At 45.9% G+C, this 27,622-nt stretch overlaps 1 protein-coding gene across 10 annotated transcripts in view; it reads right to left on the reverse strand.

Moving 5' to 3' along the window:
* Positions 1 to 27,622, reverse strand: part of DAB2IP (DAB2 interacting protein) — a 167,308-nt gene that overhangs the window by 59,983 nt on the left and 79,703 nt on the right. The window contains exon 1 of one of the 10 annotated variants that reach the window (XM_071766008.1): positions 8,704 to 8,872. The exons of the other annotated variants lie outside the window; for them this stretch is intronic. The gene's annotated coding sequence lies outside the window, so the exon portion shown is untranslated. Of the gene's footprint in view, positions 1 to 8,703; positions 8,873 to 27,622 lie in introns of those variants that run through there. 10 annotated transcript variants of the gene reach the window in all.

A 27,622-nucleotide genomic window follows, 5' to 3' on the forward strand; every position in this document is an offset into this window, starting at 1 on the left:
CATCATTATCCAGCCAGCTACCCTGGGACTCTCTCCATCACCCTGCTGCTTGGGCCAGAGATGGCCAAGCTGCTGCGCCAAAGCTGTACGAATGCATCGTGGCTCCTGGCACCATTCTCAACCCAGACTTTGCTCCCCAGTGTGCTTCTGGCACGTGTAGCTGTCTGACACATCAGTCTAGAAATCAGGGTCGCCAGAAGTTCTCTATTTATTAGACATCTGTACCCAAAGCACAGCTTGAACCTTTTGTGGGGATGATTTTCCACACTGAACACGGGAGCCTCTGCTGCTGCTGCCTGGTCTGTGGCTGTTCTAGGAATAAAGAGAGATCAAGAACATCTGAAGAAGTCAAACGTGTTTATCCAGAAAGGACTTCATACACAACAGTCCAACTTCACCATCACAGCACCTTTCTTAAATTTGAGGGATGTGGCTTGCACAGAGGTAAAAAAAAAAAAAAGGAGCCACATTGCTACACCAAGAATGTTGGCAGCCTTCCAGGGAAACCTAGAGCTCAGATCAAAGGTGGGATGAAGGATGATCAGAAGAAAGGAAGGTTTCAGCTGGCCACATGCAGACTAACAGGTCTGAACCCTTCACCCTTCTCCTCCTTCCAGCTGAGCTTACCCATCCACTGCCTCTGAGCCACCCCGAACATTCCCCTGCTTCTCCTGCTCCCCTGTGCCCTTGTTCCCCCTGGGGCAGGGCTCCTGCCATTGCCACCAGGAGAGCTGGGCACCAGCACCCAGTCCACTGGGTGGGACACATCCTGACCCCTCCAAGCTGGGCAGGGGGGCTGCAGGGATGCTGGGGACACGCACCCTGCTGCAGCTGCACATCCAGTACAGACATGGCCAGGAACCAGGGTGGGTGCTCAGAACCTTCCCTGCTTATCTGCATCTGCTGCAGATGCCATTTCCCAGAGGTGTGCAATTTTCTCTGTAAAGCCTCTAAATACCAAACAGTGATTTCTGTTAACATCTACACCAGGCTCTGGTCTCCCTGTTGCCATCTCAATCAGTCTTGTACAGACAGCAGCAGGAGAGCCCCATCCTACCCAGCCATGGTGCTGTTCCACTGACAGCCCACAGCTGCCCAATGCTTGCCCAGGCTCCAATGCCCTCGAGCAGGATACCCAGCAAATGCAGATTTTGATATCCAGCTGACCTAGTTTTGACAACAGTTCGATATCTAAACCACTGCTCTGGAAGCTGAACCTGTCCCAGCTTTGGGAAGCCTTGTTCCCAGAGCCCAGGTGGCCAACATCTGCCCCCATGGTGTGCTCAGGGCTGAGCTCTGGAAACAATTAACATCACCAGCAGGAGATGGGAAAGAAAGGGTGCATGTACTGCCAGCTAGTCCAAGATGGAAGGAAATGTGGGACTGACTGATTCAGGGTTGCTTTTTGTTGTAATTCAGACTGAAGATGCAAAAATATTTCCCAATTGAGAATGTTTCAGCAAGGTCAGATATTTTTACAGCTTCCTTCGTGCCTGTTAGTGAGATGCTCGGTAGGTTTGTCCAGCTAGACATCACAGACATCAAAAATCTATTATTTTAATTCAGTTTCCCAGTATTTAGCTTATTGCTGTTTGCCCAGTGACCCAGAAAACCAAACCCACCCAAGCACACTGTGTTAACACACAGAAGCTCAGACAAACATAAATGCAATTATTAGTATTGTATCTTCTAGGCCAGAACAACACAGTCTCAAGAACTAAATAAACAGTAAAGAATGTGAGAGGGCACTGAAGCAGATCAGGTCAGCAAAAGTGATGGAGCTAACTTGTCCTTTCAATTTACATGATTAACCCCCTGAATTGCACCTTATGAGGATCCAAACATTTCATTAGTTTGCATTAGTAATAATAATAAAATCAGAGTGCTTTTTGTCATGAGATACCCTGCCCAGGGATTTGCTGAAGAACATTTAATTACAGGGCGATTTCATTAAATGTAAAAATTAAACTAAAGATGAGAGGCTGTGATTTGGGGGGAAAAAAAGTAAGTGAAAAAGATGCACTTAGAGGGCACAAAAGGTAGAAAACACCCTAAAAGCAACACTAAACAACAATTTCTCATATTCCAAGAAAGAATAATAAACCAGTGCTGCTTTTATTTGAAATGACCAAAAGCCTTCTCCATTTTGCATTTTTCTTCTACCTCTGGAGACTTTTCCACACCAACAGCTGATTTTTAGGTAGGGATTTGCTCAGCACAGAGCAGCGAGGGGCTGGGGCTGCTCTGCACGCTTGGCCGTAATTCAAAGAATTAATTAATAAATAACAAGAGTTACCACGGGGGCACTGCCAATATGAAAACCACTCAACTTAAAAATCACAAGGCAGAGTAGCTTGAGTTCTGGCAGCTGCCAGCACAGGGTTATACTTTTCTTCCAGTAAGAGACACGTGGAGTGGTTGTACTGACAAAACCAGAGAGCAGCCAACTGAACACAACCCTATCAAGCAAACTAGGGGGGGCAGAGCTTATCAGCGTAGTAAGGAAGCTGAAACAACTACTTTGAACAGGAATTTTATGATGACTGGAGTGTCCTCAGCCTGTCTGACAATCAGATGGCTGCATTTCCATCCCTCAGAGGGTGAAGCAGAGGCAGCAGCAGGGCAGGAGCTGCCCAGTCCATCCCTCCCCTCCAGCACCCTCACTACCTACAGGCAAAGGAAGGGTCAGGAAAGAGTTCGAGTGGTTGTTTTTTAACTGATTGTGCTTATCTGTATTTGTGGAAGCATTTCAGAATCTTCCTCAGTGCCTCAGGGAGCTGTTCTGTGGTCTGAGCAGGCTGGGAGCTGGGAATGCCTGGGGAACCAGCTGGAGCAGTTCAGCTCCTACACCCCAAGGAGTGGGAGCAGATCAGATCCTACCTCACTTCAATCCCAAGGTGGGTGGGAGGGAGAAAAAAAAATATTAAACAGAAAAGTTTAGCTCTCCATGAATCACTCAGGTTCCTCCTAACCCAGGCTGTACCTTTTCTTCAAAGAACATCTCCCTCACACCTTCCAATGCATTTTTTTTTTCTTTTAAAATAGTGCTGCTTCCAAACTGTGCTTGCACTACTTCCAAAAGTGCCAGTTTCTCCAACGTGAAAAATAAAATCCATCCTGAATGAATGCTAACATTAATAATGGCCCCCAAATCATTTAGTGTCCTGCTGGCATGGTGTTACTGCTAAATATACCCAACAGCCATTTAATCTCAAGCCATCTCTCAGGGCCCAGCTGTGGGGCTGGGACTAAAGGGGCTCCCACCCAGCTGGGTGGCTGCAGACAGGGGTGTTAATGGACACAAACACACTCTGCTTTCAAATCCCTGAGTGCTTTTCACAGCTGAGTATCTCCAGCCACCATCAGCCAGGCTTCCAGCTGTATTGGTAAATAAGACAGCAAGAACTGCCACTTGTCTCCTCAAAGTTCCATGCTTGTCATCAGCTTTAAAAGGATGCTCTGAACAGAGATCAGCAAGAATATAACAGCTGAGACACTTTATTAAACACCACTAAAATGCTCCATGCCACAGGAAGCTTTCCAGGTGGAAAAGTGGAGAAAATGCCCTAGAATGTGCTCATATATGTGGCTGGCCCATCTGCTGAGGAAATGTGAATGGTTCTGGGCCAGCCCAAGACCACCCAAGCAATCCTGTTTAACAGTTCACTCCTCTCATTAAAATCATAAATCAGGTTTAGGAATAGAGTTCCATCTAAATATCATGAGATCTGGCCTTAATACGCTCAGCTTTATAATTAACACCAACTTCAGTGTCTGGGAAGGCTAAAAGGTCTCTGGGGTTCTCGAGCAGGGAACAAACCTCTTTAAAGCCTGGATTTATGGAGTGTGTCAGTGTGTGCTCAGCTGGGGCTCAGGGCTCCAATGCTTGGGCTGGAGATACCTGGAGGGGATCTTCCCATGAGCAGGGGGCAGGCAGGAGCCCTGGTGCCAGGGCAGGGTGGGGACTGGAGCATCATTTGTAACTGGCTCATGATGGAGCAGGAGGAAGCAGCAGAGATGGAAAATACCCTGAGGTGATAAGATGATATTTAAAAAAAGAAGTTCCATTGAGAAACTGCTGCTGGGATTTGGTTTGCTGCCATTCCCATTGGCATTCTTGGGAAAATTCATCTTTATAAATGAAACATATTTTAAAGTAAAATGTCTGGCTTCTAGGTTTTGCAGTGAAACCTGGTGTAGAACACCACGTTAACATTTTTGTCTAAAATAAAGCTCCGTTACCTAATAGGCCTCAGATCTGTGTTGCAGCCATAGCAACAGAGATCAGTGCCCCAAGCAACAGGAGCTGTACAAATATATAAAATGAACGAAGCCACGGAGACTCACCCTCTCAAACATAAACCACCACAGTCATGCACTCACTCAACTTTTACCAGCCATGGAATGGGAATACAGTCCGTAGGAATTATACAAAAGAAATGTGGAAATATTATGTATCTGTTAGACATGACTTTTCCAAGAGCATTTTCCTGTAAGCTGCTGGGAAGCCTGACTCACTTCATGGCCTCTGGCAAGATGCTTATCTTCTCTGTCCTTTCATTTATGTTTCTAGCCCAGTATCCCACAACAAGCTCCTAGCCTATCTAATACAGTATCCTGCCTCCAGCAGCAGCTAATAGCTGATGTTTCAAAGGAAGACAATCTTGTTAACAGAGGGAAAATATAGTTCCTGACCCTTGAAGGCAGGCAGGCAGAGCCCTGAAACTTTTGATTTATTCTTCCTGCTGATGTCGGTTGCTTAGCTACAAATAATCTCAATGCTCATAAAAGGCTCTCCCCGTTACTCCTCCTCACTGCTGTGTTTTAAGTCCAGCCACAGTTTATTTTTCTTGAAACCTAGGTGATGAAATTTCATGGTGATGTTGCATCTCAGATGCAGAAAGCCCCGTTCCCTCTCCTGGGTAATTGCTGGGAGCACAAAGAGGAGCAGAGTGGGCTCCACTCCAGGCAGAGGACACAGCTCACCCTCCAACACAAAGAGGGGCAGCAACACCCAGCTCTGGTGTGAGATCTCTCTTCAAAAAGGAAACAGAAAGGCAAAAAGAAAAGTAAGAACCAAGCCTGGCAAACCAAACTGAACCTGCAGCTAAACCAGACCTGCTGGCAGCTCCTTCCATGGACCACCTGAGCTCCAGCCACCACCTCCAGCTCCCACCCCTGTGCTGCATTGCTGTAAGGGACAGGAAGAGGCATCAACAGGTGACATGAGTCAGTAGGAAACAACTTGCTGGTCTCAGCCAGGGATAAATAAAATTACTGCAAAAACAATAACCTTGCAGAAGTACCCGCAGGAAAACAAATAAAGGGGTCTGGGTAGGAACATGGGACAATTGCTAGCACCAGCTGTGGGGAGAGGGCAGGCAACAGAATCCAAAGTGGGTTGCTTTTTTTTCCTGTCTGCTGAAATTAGAGAACAATGAGCAAAACCTCCCTGGTAGGAAGGGGAAGCAGCTTAGCAGGAACACAGTCATAGCAGCCAACCCCACAGCCCCGCTGTGCTCAGGAGCTGCAGGAGGAGCCCAGGGGCTGCAACTCAGCTCTGCCATAGGAAAAGTTGCTGGGAACCTCTTGGTGAAGCCCCAAGAGAAGCTCCTGCACAGTTTGTTCATTAAGCCTCCAGTGGAGCAGCAGAACCCAGCTCCTGCCAGCCCAAACTGGAAGGCAGATCATTATGTGACCCCAAAGTTACTGGATAGGAAGCAACAGACAAGTACAGAGAACTCCTAGTGCTGTCTCATTCTGATGACTGAAAGCTGGAGCAACTCGAACAGTAAAAATCACCTTTTGGGCTTACAGTGCCTTATGTTTGGTGAGCAGGTAACAGAGGAGACAGACATGCTGGGAGTCAAGGGTTTCTTTATCAAACTCGTTTTTTAACTAACAACCTTGCAAGGATGCCAAGAGAGAGCCAGAAAGCTCCCAGTCAGCACTGCACAGCAATCAGTGATTAATTTGTTGCACGATGCTCTGCTTGCTGTACATGACAGAGCTCATAAATTCTCATTTTTATTGATGTTGTCCTGGCCGAGGGGCATGCTGGAAAAGGCTGGCTGGTGCCACAGGCATCCTGGCCAACTACCTGGGGATGGTTAGGAAGTGCGAGCAGCCTGATGCCATCTGACTGGAGATAATCCTGATTTATCAAGGATACAGCCTCAGTATCTGACTCTCTCCCCTTGCACAGGTTCATCAGGCTCACAAGGTGCTGATCACCTTTCCCAGAGCTCAGCAGGAGACTTTGCTGTGCAGCTGCCCAGTCTCTGAGTTGCAGGAGGGAAAGAGTGATCTAAGAGCAAACAGCACTAAGAGGGGGACTGGAAGATGGGAAATGCACTGCTGGGACAATAAACATTGGGAAATGTCCCGCACTGTGACAATCAGTCCTGTAAGTGGAGCAACTGATTTGGATCTCTGTGCTGGAGCTTTCTGTTCTCTGCCACAGGACAGGTCACCAGCACGTGCACCACGTTGTGCAACCCCCTTGTGAGAACGTTCCTGTCCAGAACATCAGTCACCTTGCAGGATATGATAAACTGCTCAGAGGCTTTGTTAAAGCCTTTTTAATAATTTTATCAGTTTAATTCTGGTTTATACTGCATTTGTGGTAAATCTGCTGGCTGTAGCCCAGTCTGCATCCTGCTCTGTACTGGGAAATGGAGTGTGTGTGACATTCCCATCACAGCAGGCCTGAGGCTGCCACCCCTCACTGTAACACACACAGCATCTCCAGTGCCACCAGCAAGGTCCTACCCAGACTGCTGACCCCCACAGCCTCACTCACTGCTACTGGGATACTGAGAACAAAATGGTCCCCAGCTGGGGCCCATTCTTCCTTCTTGGTATTACCATAGTACAGGGGATAGCATGAGGAAAAAGCAATTCTGTCTGCTTTAAAAAAGGCAGAAAACTCTTATAAGGTAAAGGGATGGAAGAAGCATCCAGTGCTGGGGGAAAGGAGACCCTCATGGAAAATTTCTTCATCTGTGGAAATGAGACCCACACCTGCTTCACCTGTGCTGCTCCAAGGAAAACTCCAGAAAGGATGGCTGGGAATCAAAATGAAGCAAGGACAGTCAGATCAGTTTACCTCTGATCATTAATGTGACTATTAATTACTGTTTACTACATCAAGCTATGACTTATTTAGAACAATACAGCTGCAGCCTTGACCTTTCTCCCTCCCTGCACACTCCTTTCCTTACACCCTTCCTAAAAGTCAGGATCCCCAACTGTGCCTGGGGCAGCTGCTCAGTGTCACTGCCTCCAGCCCAAAGTCTGAATTAGGCAGAGTTCACTGCTTTTGTTATATGTAGTTGTCCTTAGTTGTAAATAGTATTATAAATAGGCTTCATTTTCCAACTGTGATTATTTGCTGCATTTATTGGCTCGTGAATAGCGACGAGGGATTCTGCTGCTGTTTAAGATATTGGAAGCAATACTGGGCACCCTGCTGGTTTTGGAGGAAAAGAGCTGGGAGGGAGGAAGTGTGCCTGAAGTTTAACGAGGACACAAATGCTTGCCAGACTTTAATTTGAAATACTTTCTTTCTTTCCTTTTCAACAATATCCTTTTCCGCTGGGCTCTGCAAAGAGCGGAGCTGGACAATTGCACGGGAAGCTGGGAGAGACTAACAATAGAGGAGTGGAGAGGGGAGTGAATCCAACCTATCTCCTTTTACTCAAAATGAAACGTGAAAAGAAACAAATTGCATAAAGGATGACTGAGAAAGGCAGCTTTAAAAATCGTTTCAGGGTTAGTCTTTTCAGGTTCACAGCAGGGACATCAGGAAAGGACATTCGGTTTCATGCATTACATAAGTTTCAGTACATCTCCCTTTCAAGTGAGCTCTGCTGTACTCCTACCACGTACACAGCCGCCTACACACACCCGGGACTGCTTGCAAACACACCCTACCCCAGTCCACGGCCAATTCTTTTTCTCACAATCACACAGATCTTTTACAATTGCTTTGAAAAAAACTCAGTGAATTCTGCACGCAGCGCGGCCGCCCCTCCGCACGCTCCTCTCCTGCCGGGAGCCAGGGGATGGCTTTGCCTCTACACCATGCTCCGAATCACCCCATCCCTTTGGCAAGAGTGTCAGGGTGCAGAGTAAAAACCTTTCAAGCAAACCGTTTCACCATTTGATTCCTGCCTCTTTTTTTTTTTTTTTTTTTCTCTCCCCAGGAATGCCGCGCGAAAGCGCTGAGCGCTCCTTTTCCTGGCAGATGACTGGATGCAGAGGTTGGCTCCAGGCACATCTGCCCTGACCCCCCCAGCCTGGTTTCACAGGAAACAGCACAAACATCTGCACCACTGAACCGACTGACAGACCTCGGGAGATCTCTGTTCAGAGCAATCCAACATCAGAAAATCCAACACGCTGCAAGATGCTGCAGCCCCAGCAGTCCCCACCAGCTAAAACAATGTGCTGGGAAGTTTGTTATCTCTGAATCTGCTCCCAGGCCCTTTTTTTTTTTTTTTTTTTTTTTTTTTAAAAAAAACAACAGTATATGAATTCAAAAGACATTAAAGGTCCGGCTTTTCAAATCTGCATCATCCACTTCCAGAGCAAGCACACGAAAGTGCAGGAAATACTTCGTCATTCCAGTGCCATTGTAATTTGGCAAATCCGAGTCAACCACTGTAATGAAAGGCAAGTGGAAAACTACCGGACACTTACCCAAGCCTCCACAGGATAGAAAAATAAGATCGGGATAGAACACCAGTTCTGAGGTCCCCAGGAAAGTCAGACCCTCTGAGAGCAGAGTGAGCCCATCCCCGTGCTGCTCTCCTGGGCGGGTCGGTCGCTTCTCCTTGGCTCCAAGGATTCTGCTGGCTCTCAAACCACTCGCAGACTCCCGGACTGTAAGACTTCCTCTGCAGCTGATAGTGGGGTTATTAAAGTAAACTGACTATTGCCCTTTGTGGAGGGAGGCTGGGGGGGGAGGGAAGCTCAGCCCCTTCCCTTCCTTTGTAATTCAAACCCTTCCTTGAGGCTCGCTGCTCTGGAGGGGAGGCATCTGCTCCCAGCCCCTTCCCTGCTGCCTGGAGCAGGTACTGGCTGTGATCCAGGCTGGAGACTGCACCGCACTCCGAGTTCACACCACAAACCAGCTCGTTCCCTCATGAAGCTTCATCTGGCATTTTTCTTTCTCATTCATAATTCGTGCGGTACAGCAAGCAGAAAGGTAAGAAGGGAGAGAGCTGGCACAGAAGCCTGGGCTTCTCTGTCTTCACCTCTGATTCATTTCAAGCTTATAAAATGGTTTGGGTTGGAAGGGACTTGAAGGTCACCTAGTTCTAACCCCCCTGCATGGGCAGAGACATCTTCCACTAGACCAGGTTGTTCCAAGCCCCATCCAACCTGGCCTTGAATCATTCCCTGAGCCAATGAAAAAGGGCACTGAAAGCATCTGCTGTGAGCCAGGACTCCTCGTTCTTCAGGAGAGCAGTCAGCAAGGACCTGGGCTTCTCCTGATTGGGATTTTATTGAGAGAAGCATGTGGAAGGACCCAGGAGAGGTCATCCACAACTTCCCTGGGTAGATTTCCTCTTCATTTATCCAGGAAGAGGCACCCAACACTACCAAAAATGTTATGTATCCACCACCTCTCCCAGGGACACATGGCCAGACAACACTAATGAAGACAGGACACTGTCAGGCAGATGCTGGTGGCATTAGGGGACAGCATGTTTGCAAAGCCTGTCAGTGCAATGTCAACATGTTTTCATAGGCAGTTGCATTGGGATTGGGCAGCTCTGATCTTTATTACTTCCTGAAGGCAGTTTATCTTTAAAACTGAAACTATAAATGCTGTCAGCTTAGCTTGCAGCCTACTTCTTTTGGTATTTACAAATCACATTTTAAATTATAAAGCAGTCCAGGCACACAGGAGTACGTCCACAACCCAGGCATACAGGAATTAATGGACATTCTCCTAAAATCCTCTTGAAACCTCAGCTTTCACTATTAGCCATACCCAATGTGATAATAAACTATTCCCTGACAGCAACACGTGTATCTCACCTCCACTGGATTTCACTATCACAATACTCCACATTGACCTCAGTCCCACAGATTTTACTTCACTCCTTCAATGAGAAAATTCTGGCACATTACAGAAATAAAAGAAAAAGTAACAACCCTGAATATTTTATTAAGGATCCCTCAACTCCTTGTCTGTTCTTCCTCAAAACACATCCTCCTGGAGGCAGGGGCTTTCACTCATTTCTGTGGGCAAATGTATAAATTCCCTGCTCTGGTGGTGAGCACAAACAGATGATCTATTTCTGCTGTTTGTATCATTCCCTGAGCTAATGAAAAAGGGCACTGAAAGCATCTGCTATGAGCCAGGACTCCCCGTTCTTCAGGAGAGCAGTCAGCAAGGATCTGGGCTTCTCCTGATTGGGATTTTTTTGAGAAAAGTAGGTGGAAGTGGGGAATAGTGAGGATGTTTTCTATTACATCTCTGTTCAGTGTCCTAGCCTCTTGCTAACAGCTTGGCTGTGACTCCTGCACCCTCACCATATGTATTCCACCATCACTCCAATGCAAACAGGGATCTTTCCAGTCTCCCCAGTGGGATTTGCACTGCTGGATCCCAGGACACACTCCCCTTTCCATCTGCACCACTTAGCATCTGAACTCTTCCACCAGAAATCACGCTATATCCCAAACTGAGGGATAAGAATGAAAAGGTTTTTGCAGCACCAGTGATGAAGCAAGCCCATGTCTGGTGTCTGCAGACCAAATGCCACTTCCACACAAGTCCAGTGGCTACATCCTTATGGACTTAGCAGGAGCAGGAATCAGCTAAGAAGCAGCCATCATGAGTAACTGCAGGAGTAACTTCTCGTTTTCCAGAATCCCTTCCTTGTTCACACCAATTCTGGGTTGGCTGTGCTATCAAACTGGCAGAATTCATCTGAACTCATCTGAACTTATGGCATTAGGGTCCTACTGGCAGGTAAATATTAAATGACACAATTAAGACATGGAATATCTAAGATAAGACTGCTAAAAATGACAAAAAACCCAAACAAACCCAAACCTCCAGATAGGTGTCTGTATTGTTTTAAGACACAAGGAGCTTTCTTTTCTTCTACACTACACTGGTTTAAACTAACTCCACTCATTTATTCTAGATATACATGAGCATAATAAAATAAGATTTGACTCAGCATCAGACATTCCCCATTTTAGGAATTATTCCCAGCTGCTAGTAACACAGAAGGTCCATGAGAATCTGGGAGAATGTATCCATACCCACGCTTATCTCTTCATTTCAGACCATTCATCATTCCCTGCCTGGAAGCAACAGTTAATTTACAATAACTCACTCTCAAGATGGCAGTTTAAATCCTCTTGAGCATTGCTCTAGGAGAAGATTTTGTCCTGGCTCTCTGTAGCCTCTGTAGATTCAGCTGAGCCTCTTTTGAAGCCACTTAGTTTTAGAGCATGATAGGAATAAAGGGAGAGAGAAAACTTGCTCAGCTGTGGCTACTGTGCATCCAAAACCCACGAAGGATCATCTCTCCAGCACATTCTTTTGGGATTACAGGAGTCACAGAAATAGAGACAGAAAGGAAGGATACAGCCTGTCACAAAACCCCGCATGCGACGGAGATTATTTCCCATGGTTGATTATTTTCTCCAGATTTAAATAACATATGACTCTTGCACAGAGCAGGAAACAGCTCCAGCTTTGAGTGGAGGAGAAGGTAGCCCTGGGCTAGCACCAACACATTGGACTTTTCTGCAAAGGACAGCACCAGACCTGCCCCCCAGACCTTCCAAAGAGCACTGCAGATAAAACCCCCAGGAAGGGCCCTCTATTATCCTATTCTCTCCTTCTCAGTCTCTCTCCCATTTGGTTGGACTCAGCTTTATCTTTTCATTGTAAGGACTTTCCTTACCGCAGTTTACTGGCATTGATGGCCCTTGCCTTTTATCAAGGACAACCTGAATCGAATGTTTTGGAAAGCAATTATTTAAAAATCCTCAGGTAGTGCTGCAGACAAGGGCTGACATGGCAGCTATGTAAATCAGAAGGTGTCTAAAGAGGGTGTTTACAAGCAGAACGCTGCTAAAAGTCTGCCTTGGTTGCAGATAACAAGGCTGAGACAATGACTGATTTCCTTCCCCTGGCAGCCAGGAGCAGCTCCCTCTGATTGGCTTTGCTGTGTTTATCCAGGATGCTGGGAGAGAGCAGGCACCAAATATGCAATTAATTGGCAGTTTGCAGGAGCATATTGCCTACAGATAAACAGAGTGGGTGATCCTGCTGTATGTAAAATGGCTGAGTGCTGCAGATGTAGTGTTGACCCAGTTTAAAAAAAAAAAAAGAGCTTTTTTGTTGTTGTTGTTGTTCTCTTGGAAAATAATTGTATTCAGAAGAATACTTTTTTTTTTTTTTTTTTCGCAGGGTCCCTCTGGCCTTTGAGTATTTTGTGTATGTAATGCATTCCGGGTTCTTCCTTAATCTGGAAGTACTTGGTAAATTAAGAATTTGCTGAAAACTTTTACTGCTGACACCAGTGGAACATTTCAGCAACAGAAAATGTCTTGTGCAAGAGCAGACAAGTGCATTGTGACACTGTGTTAATGGCCTTTACTCTTCACAGCGGGTGTTTTGCAAGCAGGAAGAGACAAGACTCCTGGATCTGAGTCTAACTGGAAATCAGGTGATGTCAAAAGCAACAAAACTCCCCAGGACAGACACTGGCACATGATGGAGACCAAGGTCTAGAAGACCAAGGGGAAGAATGGTTATTCTGGAAGGTCCTGATGACTGAAGTTTGGGAAATGGAGAATGCTGTGAGTGGAGGGGACAGGCGACAGTTTCTAAATATAGGTACTGTCAGACAAAAAGGCACAAAGATGACATAAACCCCAGAGCCAGGTAAGGAAATGAAGAAAATTATAAGGGAGAAGACTGAATGCTACTTAGGAGCCCAAGATGCACACTGTGAAAAATATGTTGAGGCTGGAAAGAGAAGGGCAACCTGAACGTGATGCCAGATGAGCTGGGTAGCCTGGGAGCCATCAGCAGGGGTATCCATGACATGATCAGAGCATCAGGACAAACTTGTGGATCTAATGCAAAAGATAAATGCTAAACAGAAAAGCTCTCCCTTTCAGGAGAGAGAGTGCATTAGCCCTTGATGCAGACTTTGAGAGTTAATGTTTTGCAGAACAAAACAGGGCCCACGCAGCTACCGGGCACAGCAGGAACGGGCAATGAAAATCAATGACCTCACAGGACAAAAGGACACTTGTCTCTCTCTCAGTTTTTATACGTAGTGCTATAAAACTCAAGCCTAAAGCACCTGACAAATCTCTCCCTTCATGTTACTGAGGCTGCATTGGCATTACCAGCACTGTTCAGATCGAGCAAGAAAACAAGTCATGACCTGGCAACTTCTTTGTGAGGGACAATGCACAGAGATGGTATCTGGCCTGACCAACGTGACGACTTCAAAAATGCCTTTACAGGAATTACTGATCCCATGGAGAGATTTTTGCAGCATGCTTTGTCCTGTTGTTTTGCTGGATACTTTCACTTTGCCCTCAGCCCAAGCTGTGAACTGAGAGCAGAGAGTTTCATGTCCCTCCTTCTCCTACACTTAGGTGATCCCAGATCAATTCTTCATGCAGGGCTCAATCCAACTTCCCTTTGAATTCCCCCGAGAGCCAGGCCCTAACCATGGGCCACTGAGCTTGGTGTTCCAGAAGCATGGCAAAAATTCAGCAGCACTTTAAAAAAATCTTTTTCTTTTAGATCAAAGTTTCTGTATTTGGGTACCTAAAATTAGCTGGCAAAATAAGTGACATTTAGAGATGCAGAACTTCCATTGATTTTAATGGATTCAGCATCCCAGAAAAATAGGCCACTTATTTATGTACCTACAGAAACATTCACATGCCTGACTTGAAGGAGCCAAGTTTGTAAACGATGACCTTATGTTTTAAAAATCATCAGACAACTCTGCACGCATCAGCCCGATGTTCCCTTTATTTCTGTCACCAAGTCTCATTTGAGAGGGAGATTTAAGCTGTAAAATGTGCCTTTAAAGTTTCTTGCAATAATGTCTCCTCTATTTAGCAAAACACTTAGGCAGGAGCTTAATGTCTTGCTGCAGTGAAGCACTTCAGTGAATCAAGGCTAATGGCTCCTTCCTACCCTTCAGCTGAGATGGGAACAAATCTTTGTCTCCCCACGGAAAATTTCTGATCCCGATGGGAATGGCTCAGCAGCCTTGATGGCTCCTTCTGCCTCATTGCTTCACCCTGGGCACCATCCCAGCATCTGACTCTGCTTGGTTCTCCAGAGCAGGGCAAGCCCAATGACACCGACCCAGCTGGGGCTGGAGGGAGGGGAAGGGGGCACCCAGCACCAGCAAGATCTTGGGTGACGGGAGGTCCCGGGGGGGCAGCTGGAAAGCACTGAGGCAAAATCCATGAGAAGGATTCCTTAACCTGCCAATTATCCTGCAACTTATCTGTTTTAATCTTGAGCAACCGACTGCCTATCAATGGCCTGAAGTTTGGCTGCCTAAGGAGATAGCTGTGTAATTTAGCTCTGATTGTTCAAAGCACTTGGCAGGAAATAAAAGATAAAAACTGACAGGACTTTCACAGTTAACAATACAAACTAATGAAGTGAAATACCGTGCAGAGAAATATTGTGACAGGTAGCCAGAGACTGAAATGAAGGAGAAGAAGTGGCAGGGTATGCTCAGCATTGCAGCCCCTCACTTTTGGCTTGGAGGAAGAATCATCAAGATCTCCCCCCTCTTTGTCCCCTCTCCTGTCACTGTGGTTACACAGCACCATGTGCAAGTTTGCAAAGTTGCACTGGTTTTAAAAAATTCTCAGAGAGGAACCCCAGTCAGTGTGAGTCTTCTCTCAGTGTTGCAGGCTCAGAGGAAGGCCAAGGGATGTCTGACCAAGCTCTATGGTGATTTCTCCAGGGGAGCTCAGAGGTGCCTGTGTTTTTTTTTTGTGTTGTCCCCAGTTTAGTCCCTGAAAACCCCTTTTTTTTTTAAGTTCAGAAAAATATATCCCCATATGATAAGGACGATGAAAATTACAGTTAACCAGAGACTGTCTCATGAATGTATTATCTTCCCAGTAACTTAGAATAAGTACAGAGTTTTACTGCAGTCATCATAAGGGAATCCACACCACTGTGTCCTCTGGATGTCATTAATAAATAATAAATGAAACCACTCAGAAAGAGTGAAAAAAACCCGTATCTCATATTATTTGGAGCACATTGAGAGGCGAGTAACAGTGACAGGCTTGAAAGGAAAGGTGTAATGGGACAAGCTCTGGGGAACATCAGCTTTGCAGTGTCATGGAGACAGGTAGAAAGCAGGGATGAAGCTGCAAGCACAGGCAGGGGCTGCCCCTTGGGGGGCAAAGGAGGCAGCAAAGCCCCCACTGTCTGGGGCAGTGGCACCGGGCACCCTGACAGCAGAGACACAAAACCACTGCATTTCACTGACAGCACCAATACTTGCCAGAGAAGGTCAATATATTTTTGCTGTCAGCTCCTGGGAGGTTTCTTTTAACGTGGTTTAATTGGATTTTAGCAGCAGTGAAAGCCCTGGAGAGAAATAACTTGTATTCAGTCACAAGCAGAGTTACCAGCCCTGACAATGGGAAGGTCCCTCCACGCACAGGCAAGGGATGAGCCTGTTCTCTCCTCCCTCTCTGCACTCCAGCCTGGCTGGATCCCTTTTCTTTTCCTCCTTTGTTCAATACACAGTGCTGTCCATCCCACATCTCTCCTCTCACACTGCTGATGGTGGGTGGGACAGGCAGGTGGTGTCACCAACCGGTGGCACTGCAAAGCTGCTGGTCCTGCAGAAACTGCCTGGATCTGCCCATCCTCCTTCCTCCCCCCCGAGGTGTTCTCACCCTGGCCTGACCAGAGACATTTCATTCTCTCCCCTCACCCCTCCACATCCCTCAGGACCAGGCCATGCCCTCTAGGTCCTCACACTAACTTAAGCCATCTTGCCATCAGTACAGGGCTTGGAGTCCTGCCCATCACCCTGCCTGCCCTGCTCCTGGGACACGGGGTCCCACCCTGAGCCCTGGGGAAGCCCTGCATCCCAGGTGACTCCCCCAACATCATAGGGAGTAAATAAAAACCAGAAAACAGGCATTCAGTTGTTTCCACAAACTTCTCTCCTGACCTCTGCTCTTCCTCATCTGCTTTATACTCCCCCTGCAGTTAACAAGAGAGGAGGAAGGAATGAAGATAAACAGCAAGAACAATTCCTTTTTTTTTAATGACAAATGATAAACTATTCTCAAAACAGCTGCTTGAAAATTAACTAGAACAGTAAAAAAATCCAAACCCCAAATCCAGGCAAGTCACACATACCCTGTCATTTGCAGAAAAATGTCTTCATCATCTTTTACCAAGTTTATATTTTTTCCTTGTGTGCCAAGCCAGCTGGAGCACAAGAAGGGAGAGTGAGTTGCTTCTCATTTCCTGAGCACTTCTCGAACTAGAGAAGATTCAAATTCATCATCATTCTTCAATCCTTTCTCTGCCTCTTCTGCCCTGCCTCTCTCCAAGAACCTGAGGCTGTTGGAGCTTCACTGCAGCCAATTCCCTGGGTTTAGGCAGTGTTATCCTTGAGAAAGCCACAGCCCCACAGCCTGCACACAAAGGTTATTTTCACCCCAACACAATATGGTCAGTGAATTTTTTCAGCCTGAAATGGGATTTCAAAACGTGTCAGATCCTTCCAGGATCCTGTTCCCACTCCCTAACCCACCTTTTGCTCCCAGAGTGATCCTCTGGGGAGGCTGGCACTGAAATCTGTTTCCTTGCCAAAGCATTTTCCCTTTCACCACCTCTGCTCCTCTGCTGCCATCCTGTCCTGTGCAGCCAGGGACCTGCTCTGCCTGGGACTGAAAAAGGGGAGAAAGCTGCTTCACATCAGTTTTTCTGAGTTTGGTTTGTGGGAAGGACATTACTGCTCAGAGGATGGGTCTGTTTATTGGCTGGGGGTATTTCTAGTGAGTTTATTTTTCTGTTGTGAATTTGGATCAGAGGCATCTCCTTCCTCCTGACAGCTGCTGGCAGCATGCTGTAAAAATATGATTAATTAAAGTGTGACTAGGAATCCACTCAAAGGCTTAGACTTTCCCTTCTCTAATGTTAAACAGAGAAAGGGCCCTTTAACCAAGTTCAGATCTTGAAGTGGATTTCAAAGGACACTGGAGTTTAGCCCAGCACAAGCAGGAGGTTCAACCTTCAACATTTGAAAGCTGGGAGCCCTTGGAGAGAAGAGACTTCTGCTTCTGATCCAGTCCCAAAGATAGAAATAAATACAAGATAAATAACCGAGCCAGGCTTAAAAAGGACTTGAGCAGCAGAGCAGAAATACACTGCTCAGCCCAGGTGACATTTTTACCTTTGTAGACAGTTCAGCCCTAGGATGCATGCAGCCCTCTTGCACTGAGATTTTACATTAAAACAACACATTCTGGCTCCTGCTCTGCAAGAAGCCACTGGAAATCCTGGAAGACCTTCAAAAATTAGCCATATAGTACTTGAAAAAAGAGACATAACTTTACTAAATTGAAAAATTTAAATTTCCTAACATGGACTTAAAAGGTACTACTGAATCTTTAATGACTGCAATATAGAGATGGCTCAATCTCAGAAGGGCTGAAGGTCTTCCTTTGAAGAAATCAAATTTAAATAAAAAAAATAAGAAAAATGTCTGCTACATACCAAGGTCACAAAGGGTTTCATGAAACTCTGTACCCTCCCAACTCTGACTTCCTACATGATAGTCACTTGTTAATCCAGAGCACCCACTTAAAACTGAATATAATTAGCTGGGGAAAGGAAAAACATGTCAGAATAAAAATGTATTTCTGTAACAAGAGGTTGTGAGGAGCAATGTGCTGCAGATACAGATGGAAAACAGGCTATTTGTTTATTTCAAGAGCACAGAATTCCTATTCATTAAATGGTACTTTTAAGATTGGCATGTTTTAAGCTGTTTGGTATTCCACAGCCTTCTGCCTGCCTGATAGCTTAGAGGACAGGATCAGGAGCAGAAGGCACGGGCTTTGGTGTTTAGTGGGGTCAGTGGGGTCAACCACAAGCCCACTTTTCCAAGCTCTCTCTCCTATTTATTTCCCAACTCCAGCATCATCTTCAGCCCTCAAGTCATCTCCTCTGCCTGTGCCACGTTTCAGATCACCACCCAGTTACTCCATTAGTGAGGAAATTTTCACATGAGAGCCTTAATGAACAGAATAAACCCCTTGTTTGAGTGCTGAATGTTGTAAGAGGCAACCTGCTGAACAAAATGTCCCATTTTAACACATCCAAGCCACAAGGCATCTCCAGCACACACAACAGGCTAAGAGGTTCTGAAAGCAGAGCTGGGGTTCAGGGCACAGCCCAGTGCTGGTGGAACCAATGCAAAGCTGCTGCCCACCCTCCAGCCAGCAGCAGCCCCCATGCCAGCACACTGCCTGCACACCTCTGCTCTTGACAAGCCTGCAAGCAAATAATAACACAAAAGAAGTAGCCATTTGCTTCATAAAAAAATGAAATTATCAATAATTCTCTGTTAGGCAAGAAGACAGGCTATGCTGAAGAGCCTGAACAGATGAACTGTTAGGTAAAGCTGTAAATTCAGCTGGTGCAAGACTAGGAATGCAAATGTCAAATGAAACATTAGAAGTTTGTGTGAGAGTAAAAAAGATGTCAACTCTTTGAAAATACAGTCATTATTAGAGATTATAAATCTGCATGCTAATTTATGTGATTTCTGTTGCCATTTTCTTTCTAATTCAGCTTTTATTCATTTTATTGCATGCTGATAAATTCTAGATAAGAGCACTGTGAAGTGCAGAAGGGTCAATCTAGCTGAAACGCCCTCATATGCAATTTAAGGATCTGAGGATCCTCAATAATCCAAGGAGCAGTTTGGTTAATCTCCTTTATTTGCCCAGGACTGAGCACATCTGAGTGAACCAGGGTATGGCAGGCACTGCCTTCCCTCTATGACAGCTTTTGGTGTGCCTGGTCCTTTCCAGGCCTCTCCATCCTCTCTCCATTTACTGGGCAGGTGAAGATTGGACAGCCCAAGAAGGGTCTGTTTGCCAGAGATTCCAGTACAACCTATCCTCTCTGTAGGCATTTTGTTAAGAAAATGAAATTAATGGCTAAATAGTGTCCTTCTCATTAATCCATCCATTCCCCTACTAGCAGTTTCAAGAATAAATTGGATCAATATGAATTACTGTGTGTGAGAACAGCTGTCAGATCACAATATGCTATGATCAGATGGGTGTTTCCTAGAAAAACAATATTTATCCATAGCTGGTTGAAAAAGTGCATCTGGTCATCCAGGACCCAAAAAGGTAAAGTCCAGTGAGGCTTGGACACTGTAACTGGGCTAAACCCTGAAAAGAAGGAGATTTGGTCTGGAAACAAGTAATTTTTTTTTTTTTTCTTCTTCAAGTTCTGTGCTCTATCCAACTCTTCAGCAGATGCAGCTGTCAGAAAGCCTAAAACTTTGGCACAAGTGAGGATTTTGTGGCCATGACCCATCTTTAGTTTTATCCATGAATGAAACACCTGAAGCTCACACAGGAGAACCCAAAGGAAACACCAAACACCATCACACCAGAGAACACAACCCCGTGCCCAGGCGAGGACGTTCAACCAATACACACCAAAACATCCTCCCTTTCCCCCCACAAACCTCCCTGCTCTCAGACCCTGCCTGGGATCCTCAGGTGGCAACGAAAAGCAGAAGAAACCTGTTGGGTGATTGACTCCTCCAGCACATCCTCAGGGACCGTGTCAGTAACGGGAGAGCTTTCACTGCTCCTGCAGGCAGCTGCCTCCAGACTGACACACAGGGGTGGGCAGGTATTTTCCTGATGCCTGCAGCTTCCCACCTTGTCCCATCTTTAGCTGTCAATTATCCACCCTAAATTCTTTCACCTCCCCACTGCCGACACCCTTGAAATAGATGGTTATGAAATTCATCCTCTGTTATCTCTCAGCCGACCCAGATAACAGCCCTGGCTGTGCTCCACACTCTGCTCAGCTTCTTAAGAACTCATCCAGACAGAGAGATTTCCCAAACTCTGAATCTGATCCTGTCGAAGGGCTATGTTTAGATCACACATCAGGGCCTCGTCAGACGCCATCCCAAAGAGCATCCATCACAGCTTTATTCTACTTTGCTGCCTCCAATCTTAGCTTGTTAACCATTCCTAAAAATGAGTATATTTTAATTACTGTTTTCTGAGAATTGGGATTATTTTCATTCTAAATGTATTCGTCTGATTATCTCCAGGATGAAATTCATTTGGCTAATTACCATCCTTTTAATTTGTTTAAGACTATGTTTCTGTTTCCTCTGCTGTAACACCTCCCTGCTTGCTCTGCCTGCATTTATTCAGTGTCTGACAGACTCCCATTTTGGGGAACAAACAGAAGATTTCCATAAAAACCCACACCAAACAAAGACTTCCAGGCAGAGCCTGTGATCTCACCTAAAATCCAACAGGAAAAGAAACATCATTCAAACACACACATCCCAACCCTCTGCCCAGCAGCCCCCAGGGCTCCCAAGAGCCACCGAGCCAGGGCAGGGACAGAACTTTTTCCTGCCATCCACAGACTCATGAGGACTCACAGTTTGTCCCTGAGTGTTCCAAACCCCTCCCTGGCAGCAAGACAGAGTTTAGGCAGAGTGGAGCCTTCTAGAGAGTGAGTAACAAGGACTTGCTGGTGGGAAAGGCACCTCCAGCTCTCAGCCTCAGCTCTCCTTGGCCTCCTGCACCTTCTCAGCCTCCAGCTCCTTCTCCAGGCCCTCCTCCTGTCAGACACAATCTTTCACAGCATCTTGCTCATTTGCCAAAACCCTGCAGTTTTCCACCCAACCCCTGGCTCATTCCTACCCCCAAACAGAGGCAGACGAATCCCAATGTCATTACCAAGCTCTCAGTTCCAGGCAGTGATGCCCACGCTGGCAGAAACCCAGAGTAATGTTATTAGTTTTCTAAACTCTCCTAATGAAAAGCAAAAACTGTCTTCCATGGACAATGCAAATGAGATCAGTGCAGACAGTAGGAGACATTTCAAATATTCTTTAGCCAGTGGATAACCCTCCCAGCAGGAAAGGTCACGACACCTGATTAAATCACATACATGGACTGGACTAACACTGGTGTGCATCCAGCAGTTTGGGGACAAACACAGAACTGTGCAGCGTTACTGCTGCATGTCTGACACTGACTTCTAACTGCACAGACACCTACCTTGCTCTCACTCTCACCTTAGCAAGGACAATTCCCCTTTTATTTTATAGGAAATTTGGCTGAAGCAGTGCCCATCATCTCCAGATGCTCTCCCAGGGCTGCCCTCTAATCCCTGTGTCACTCCAGCCTCAGCTGCACCCAGGGTTCTCTTCCATGCCAACACATTTCCTTCTTCTTCAGAAAGCTGTTTTCCAGCTAGCTTTGTTGTTCTGCAAATTATGGGCTATAAAGAATTACTGGCTGAATATAAATCAATTTAGTTCACTGAGAGAGTATGCGTTTTATGTGGTAGAGGTTTTCAAAGAAAAGTAATTAGTTGATTTGGCATTTTAATCTTCAGAAAAATAAAGAAGCTATTTTTCTGCTAAGAGGATGTGTTTGAACACACAAACATATGCTGTATTTTCTGGAACTATATTAATAAATATTATTTACTGGCTAGATGTGGCATAGCTGATAGTTATTTCTATTGTCTCAAGAAGATTCTTTGCAATAAAGATTTCACCTCAGAAACTGCAAATACCTACCAGGGAACAGAAATCTGTTCCTGCTGCCTGTGTGTGAGGAACAGGCAACCTTGTTCTAGACTTGAGAGCCTGAAGGAGATCAGACAGACCATGTGGGACAAGTTGGAAGGACTGATTCACCTCCTGGGGACCATGGCATGAGAAGCCTCTGCTATGCAATGTTTTCCTCCCCATCTGCAGCACGAATGACCCAAAGCAAAAAAACTGGTTTGTGCTTTGGGAGAGAACAAGCCTGTCCCACTGGTGAATCTTATTTGCCCTTTCTATGTCTGTGTCATACAAAAAAAATTCCACCTTACTCCATTGGTTGAATTTCACACATTAACACCCTGAGTGTGTTTAGCAGAGACAAACCTGAGCAAGCCTGAATGCAACCCACTTCAGCTTTGCTTTCCCCCCACTCTCCAGTAACGACTCATTTAACAGCAGCACAGCAATTAGGAAATCAATATTCCATTCAGACATGAACCTTTCATCTGGAGTATTACTTAAGGAATCTCTCCCACAGCCTCCTCTTTGCCTGGACAAAGGACACTTTGGTGTTAGGTTATCTGATTGATTTAAGATGATTTCTTGTAAGGCCCACACGGTATCTGAAAAATGTTTCAGGCTGGGTAGAGCCAGTGCAGAGCTGACATCCCACTAATAAACACCTCTGTGCCAGGGAGTGTGCAGAGAAATACAGCTGCAGAGAAATGCAAGCTTGCTTTATTGTTTAATATCATACCACCCACCTGAATAAAACAGAGCCTGACACATGTCATAAGGAATTACTCTAAGAATGCAAGGCCCGTGGGCATCGAAGCCCCATTTGTATTCCAGTGGTATTAGGGAAAAAATAAAATAAATAAGTAACAATCACGTCATCTTTGCTATGAAAGGATTTTCCAGCCACTCAAGCTCTTACCTCATCGCTGCTACAAGCTCCCTTACTGGAAGCACAAAGGCAACGAAGGGGAAGGAAAGCAGAGACAAAGCAAACAGCAGAGATCACAATAGGGAAATTATTCTGATGTGCTGGGCTCCAGCTCGTGCTGGAAGCCGATGGTGCTGGCCCAGCCCAGCCCCACGCAGCAGCCTCCCTGTCTTCCCTGAATTCTATATTTAGTGTCACTGATTATTCAAGCAGGACTCAAAACACTGCCCATTTGCAGAGGCCAGGGTGGGAGCAGTCTGTTTTATTTTCATGTTATTTAAAAGAAGAGCTGCAATTGCCAAACGTTGTGGAGCACCACTCCTTAGTCGCAGAGAAACGCAGCGAGGCACTAACGTGGCAACGCTGAAAGTCATCACCTTGCCGAGGCGTTAGAGAGTGACAGCAGCAAAAATCCCCTCAGCAAAACCAGCCACATTCCTTCCCACCTTCTCCAGAAAACTGAAAATCAGATGGATGTGTTACTAAATTAAGAAGCAGGAATTCCTGTTGCGGGGAGTGGGAGCAATGAAAGGCGCACGACGCCGGCTTCCCCGAGCCATCCCACACACCCAGCCCCTGCTTTGGTTGCCTGTGGAAGTGTGTGTTGTGTAAGCCATAATTATGCAATCTCACATTTTCCCATCCAGCAGACTCGCAGCTTGTTACAGCTCAGCAGCAGCCAGCAGCTCATGACCAGAACAAAACCACCAGATTTTTCCATAAACTTCCTGACACGGCACACGGTGGAGCCTGGAGCCTGGAACGGGGCAGTGCAACGATGCAAGGAAAGGGACACTGCTGGCAAAAATTCCCAGCAATGTACTCAGTTCTTTTTCTAGTTAATGCAAAATTAAGCCGACCATGGGAGTGAGATGTTGAACTCTTAAATTTGGTCTGTGATGAGGTTGCTATGAGCTTGATGCCACAACACAGAAAAACTGGAGCTCCGTGACCTCAGAAGCAGCACAAACAAGCAGCTACACAGAGCTGGACACTTAACTCAAACATTTTCCACTCTTATTTTTGATACAAACAGTAGATTAAGCCCCAGGACTTTGCATAGCCCATGCAAAGTAATCTTCACAAACTGCCGGATTTGATTTTATTTCTTTTTCAGTCAGGTGATCAGTCACTGAAAACATTTTTCAACTACTGAAGAGTTCTCAGTAGATTTTCCAGGCGCGACAAAACGAGTCTGATTTTTAGGGTTTACAAGCAGCTGTAAACATGTCAGATTACAGGAATGACTGTAGTGACAATTCACAATATTTATTAAAGAGTTTACTGAAGACTCTTTCCCAAAGTTGTCCTGCCTTAATCTCCACAGAGGTACACAATGGGTTTTAAAGATCTCTTTATGTTTAACTCAATTATAAGGATGAGCACAGTTAGGAAGAGTCAATTTCTCCAATATATTTTACTGATACCAAACTGTTATCCTTTATGTACCAAATACCAACAGCACAAATAAAATTTAATCCTGCATTCTTGATGCACTGACATTTATAGAAAGAAAAAAGTCTAAGAGCAAGAAAAATGTCTGGAAAAGCAACCCAGAGATGAATGATGCTTTTCCAGCTCCTTTGTGACAAGGTCTGTGGTTTTAATACATCACATAGGAGAAAATAAAAATACCAGAGATGCAGGTGATACAGCACTTGTCCTGTGCTGGAAGCACTGACACATTGCACCAGTATGTGACTTATTGGCTTGAGGAGCAAGGGAGCCACGTGCTGAGCTGGAACCAAGGATGGTAAGGGGCTGGGTGAAATCAGGGACTGAGGAATTATCTGAACTGTTGGAGGTTTTGGACGAATCAAATTCCCTTAAGATTTGTAATTAGGGTGGTAGAACTATTTTTATCTGGTTTGCATTTTCATTTAAAAAAAAAAAAATGTATTCAGGTTCAAAACACTGAGACCAGGACAGTTTGCCCCCCTAGAAAAAATTATTGGTGAGTCTTCAAACCAGAGGTCTTGGTTTGAAGTGGTTTGAGACAATGAGGAGTTATCACTTGGGTGCCTGAATCCAGCCTGGTGACCAGGGCCCAACCCTCAGCAGCAAGTCTCTCATCCTCCAGGAGCCCCCAACCCAGCACCCAGCACTCCCCTGGGGCACCCAGCACCCTGCCACCCACTGAGGTCCCTGCAGCATCCCCAGGTGTGCTGTACCTGCTGGGAGGGCAGAGAGCCCTGAGCCCTCAGTCAGCTCTGCCTTCAGACCAGGATTTTTTTCATTTGTAAAAGTTGTTATTGGAAAATGTCACTACTCATTGCCAAGAGTTCCCGTGATGCAGTAACTCTCATTACACCTAAGCTCTCTCAGCACAAAATAGCCACACACTGATAACCTGAATATATTTGCTGCAGCTGCTGTTCCATAGGCTGCACTCTTGTACAGTCAGGTTATTTTACATGCTTATTAGCCCCATTATTTTATAACTCATTCCTCTGTGTAATGCTGACTCTATATCACTTCATTTTAACAAAAGGATATGTTCCTCGGAGACAAGAAGGGATGAGGAGCCTCAGAGATGGAAAAGGAGGGTGGTGGAAAGGCAGCAGGTTGTGTTGTGCCTGGGCTGAGGAAAACCCTGGTGAGGATGGAGCCTCCATCCCTACTCTGGAGGGTCCCCTGTGAGAGCTCTGCCCTGTCTGGGGGTCCCAGGGGAGCAGGGGTGAGACTGGAGGAGGAGGGAGGCAGCTCCAGAGCTGTGGCACCCAACACATCTCCTCCAGCCAGGACTCCCTGGTGCTCAAGGCTCCTGCTCTAAGCCACCAGCACCCTGGGGACTGTTTGGGGACTGTTCACTGCTGCACACACTGCTGGGGACAGGTATCCTGGTGCTGCCCATCAGGGACACAGCCTGCTGGATGAAAAGTCCTCCAGCAGCCAGCTCACCCCTGTTTTAACCCTCCCTCCTCTACATCAGGGCTTCTTGTAAGGTGCCAGATGTGCAGCATCTGGATGCTACCAGAGGAGCATCCTCATGGCTCTCATGTTTCAGTCTTTCAGAGCTGCAGCTCTCAGCTCCCCTAAGACACCACACACAGAGAGAACACGTCTGCCTGTACTGACAAGAAAAATGGGTGCAGAAAAGGTGTTCCTCCTGCTGGGGCACTTATACACACGTGCAGTATGGTTACCAGGGGAAGCCTCAAGAAGTGATAGAAACCATGGAAAGCAGCCTAAGAGGAGTCTCTTTAGGTGGAAAAGGCAAGGAGAGATGACATAACAAATGTCCCCTCAGCAAATTAGCAGCAAATAATGTGTGGTAAAAGAAGGAATAAAATGTCTGTCTCTGTTTACTGCCTTTTATTACCATGGCCAAGGAATAGATAATAAAGATGTGAGATAACCGACAACAGATTAAAAAATGCTAGTGATATAAAATTATGTATCATACATCTCACTGTGTCTGAGGAACTTATTGATACAAGATGTAATAAAAACCCAAAACCTCACATGACTCAAGCAGCAGTATTATTTTTTAAGACAGTGAAACTTTCTGTAACATTCAGGAGTGATAACCAAGCTCTGGAGCCAGGGAAGCAGCTGAGCTCCCTGGGCCACCACTCCAACTTGTTCTCCTCAGTCCACTGCCTCCTTCCCCTGCTATCAAAACATTTGCTGTAACTGAGGGGTTCTCAGAGAGGTTGGAAGGAAGGAGAGTGAAGGGAGCCAGAGCCTCAACATGAGTGACCTTATCTAAGGAGGGCAAGACACCCTGTCTTGCAGCAGCTTTAGATGTAAAGGCATCAAGTAAGAAAACTTCTCTCAAGTGCACGTCAGAACAGGTACAAGAGGGCTGTGATCATGGGAAAAAAAAAACCAAACCAAAATAAACCAACCCAAATAATTCTTTGCCCTTTTCTTGCAGGTTTCACTTAAGCACCTGGAACTGCTTTATGAATGCAGATCAGGGAAGCTGCCAACAAACAGTCTTGGGGAGCAGCAATGTTATATAAAGATCATAAGCCACACTTAAGAGATGGGAGCTAAACCAAAAACAAATGCAGAAGTCAGCTGATGATTTTTCCTAAGGTTACATGTTCTGTTAGAACATGCTAAAACAATCAAAATTATTACCCACTCTGTAGGGCTCAAATGTCTGTGTAAATGAAGCCAGGAGTAACTAGTGAAAGGAAGGATTGAGGAGATTAATTTTAGCTAGACTTACTTCCCTCGATGGCTCACAGAGCTTAGAATAGAATAGGGATGCAAGAAGCAATTAAAAGAACTAACTTAAATAAATCTCCAAGTGCTGAAGGCTTGCCAGCATGTACCTCTAAATTCTTGTGCAATGCAAGTGGGCCCTGTTCCTCTAGGGACCATCTAACAACCTTTCAGACATCAGGATAATTATTGCAAAGTGTGACCCAGACTGTGGTTACTGGTGCAATCAAGAAAACCCCTGGAGGTTTCCACATCAGACACAATCTCACCAGAGCAGCAGACTTTCAGCTGTTGGTTAACATTTCTGTAATGTCAACTCAAAAATCAGACTCTGTGGGGCTGGGCTGGGCAGCTGGGGGCTGGGGTTTGCACCTTCTGCTCCAGGATTCCCCCCAGACTCTGCTAAGGAGCTGCCACAGCTGGAATCCCCAGAGAAGATTCGTGGCAAGGAGAGCACTCAAGGAGTCAGAAGAGAAGAGATAATGGATGGAGAGAGACAGCATCTAAATGCTTTTATGATAAGGGTGGGCTATGGGCAGGGAAGTGTTCCTGCTGGGGCAGGCTGGGTGCTGCTGTTCCCTTGCTACATCTGCTCAGTAAAAACTGCTCCCCACGTTTCAGCTCCTCAAATTGACTGAGTGTTTTTTATCTCTTT

Source organism: Heliangelus exortis, chromosome 22, assembly GCF_036169615.1.
Source record: "Heliangelus exortis chromosome 22, bHelExo1.hap1, whole genome shotgun sequence".
In the NCBI taxonomy this organism is placed as follows: domain Eukaryota; kingdom Metazoa; phylum Chordata; class Aves; order Apodiformes; family Trochilidae; genus Heliangelus; species Heliangelus exortis.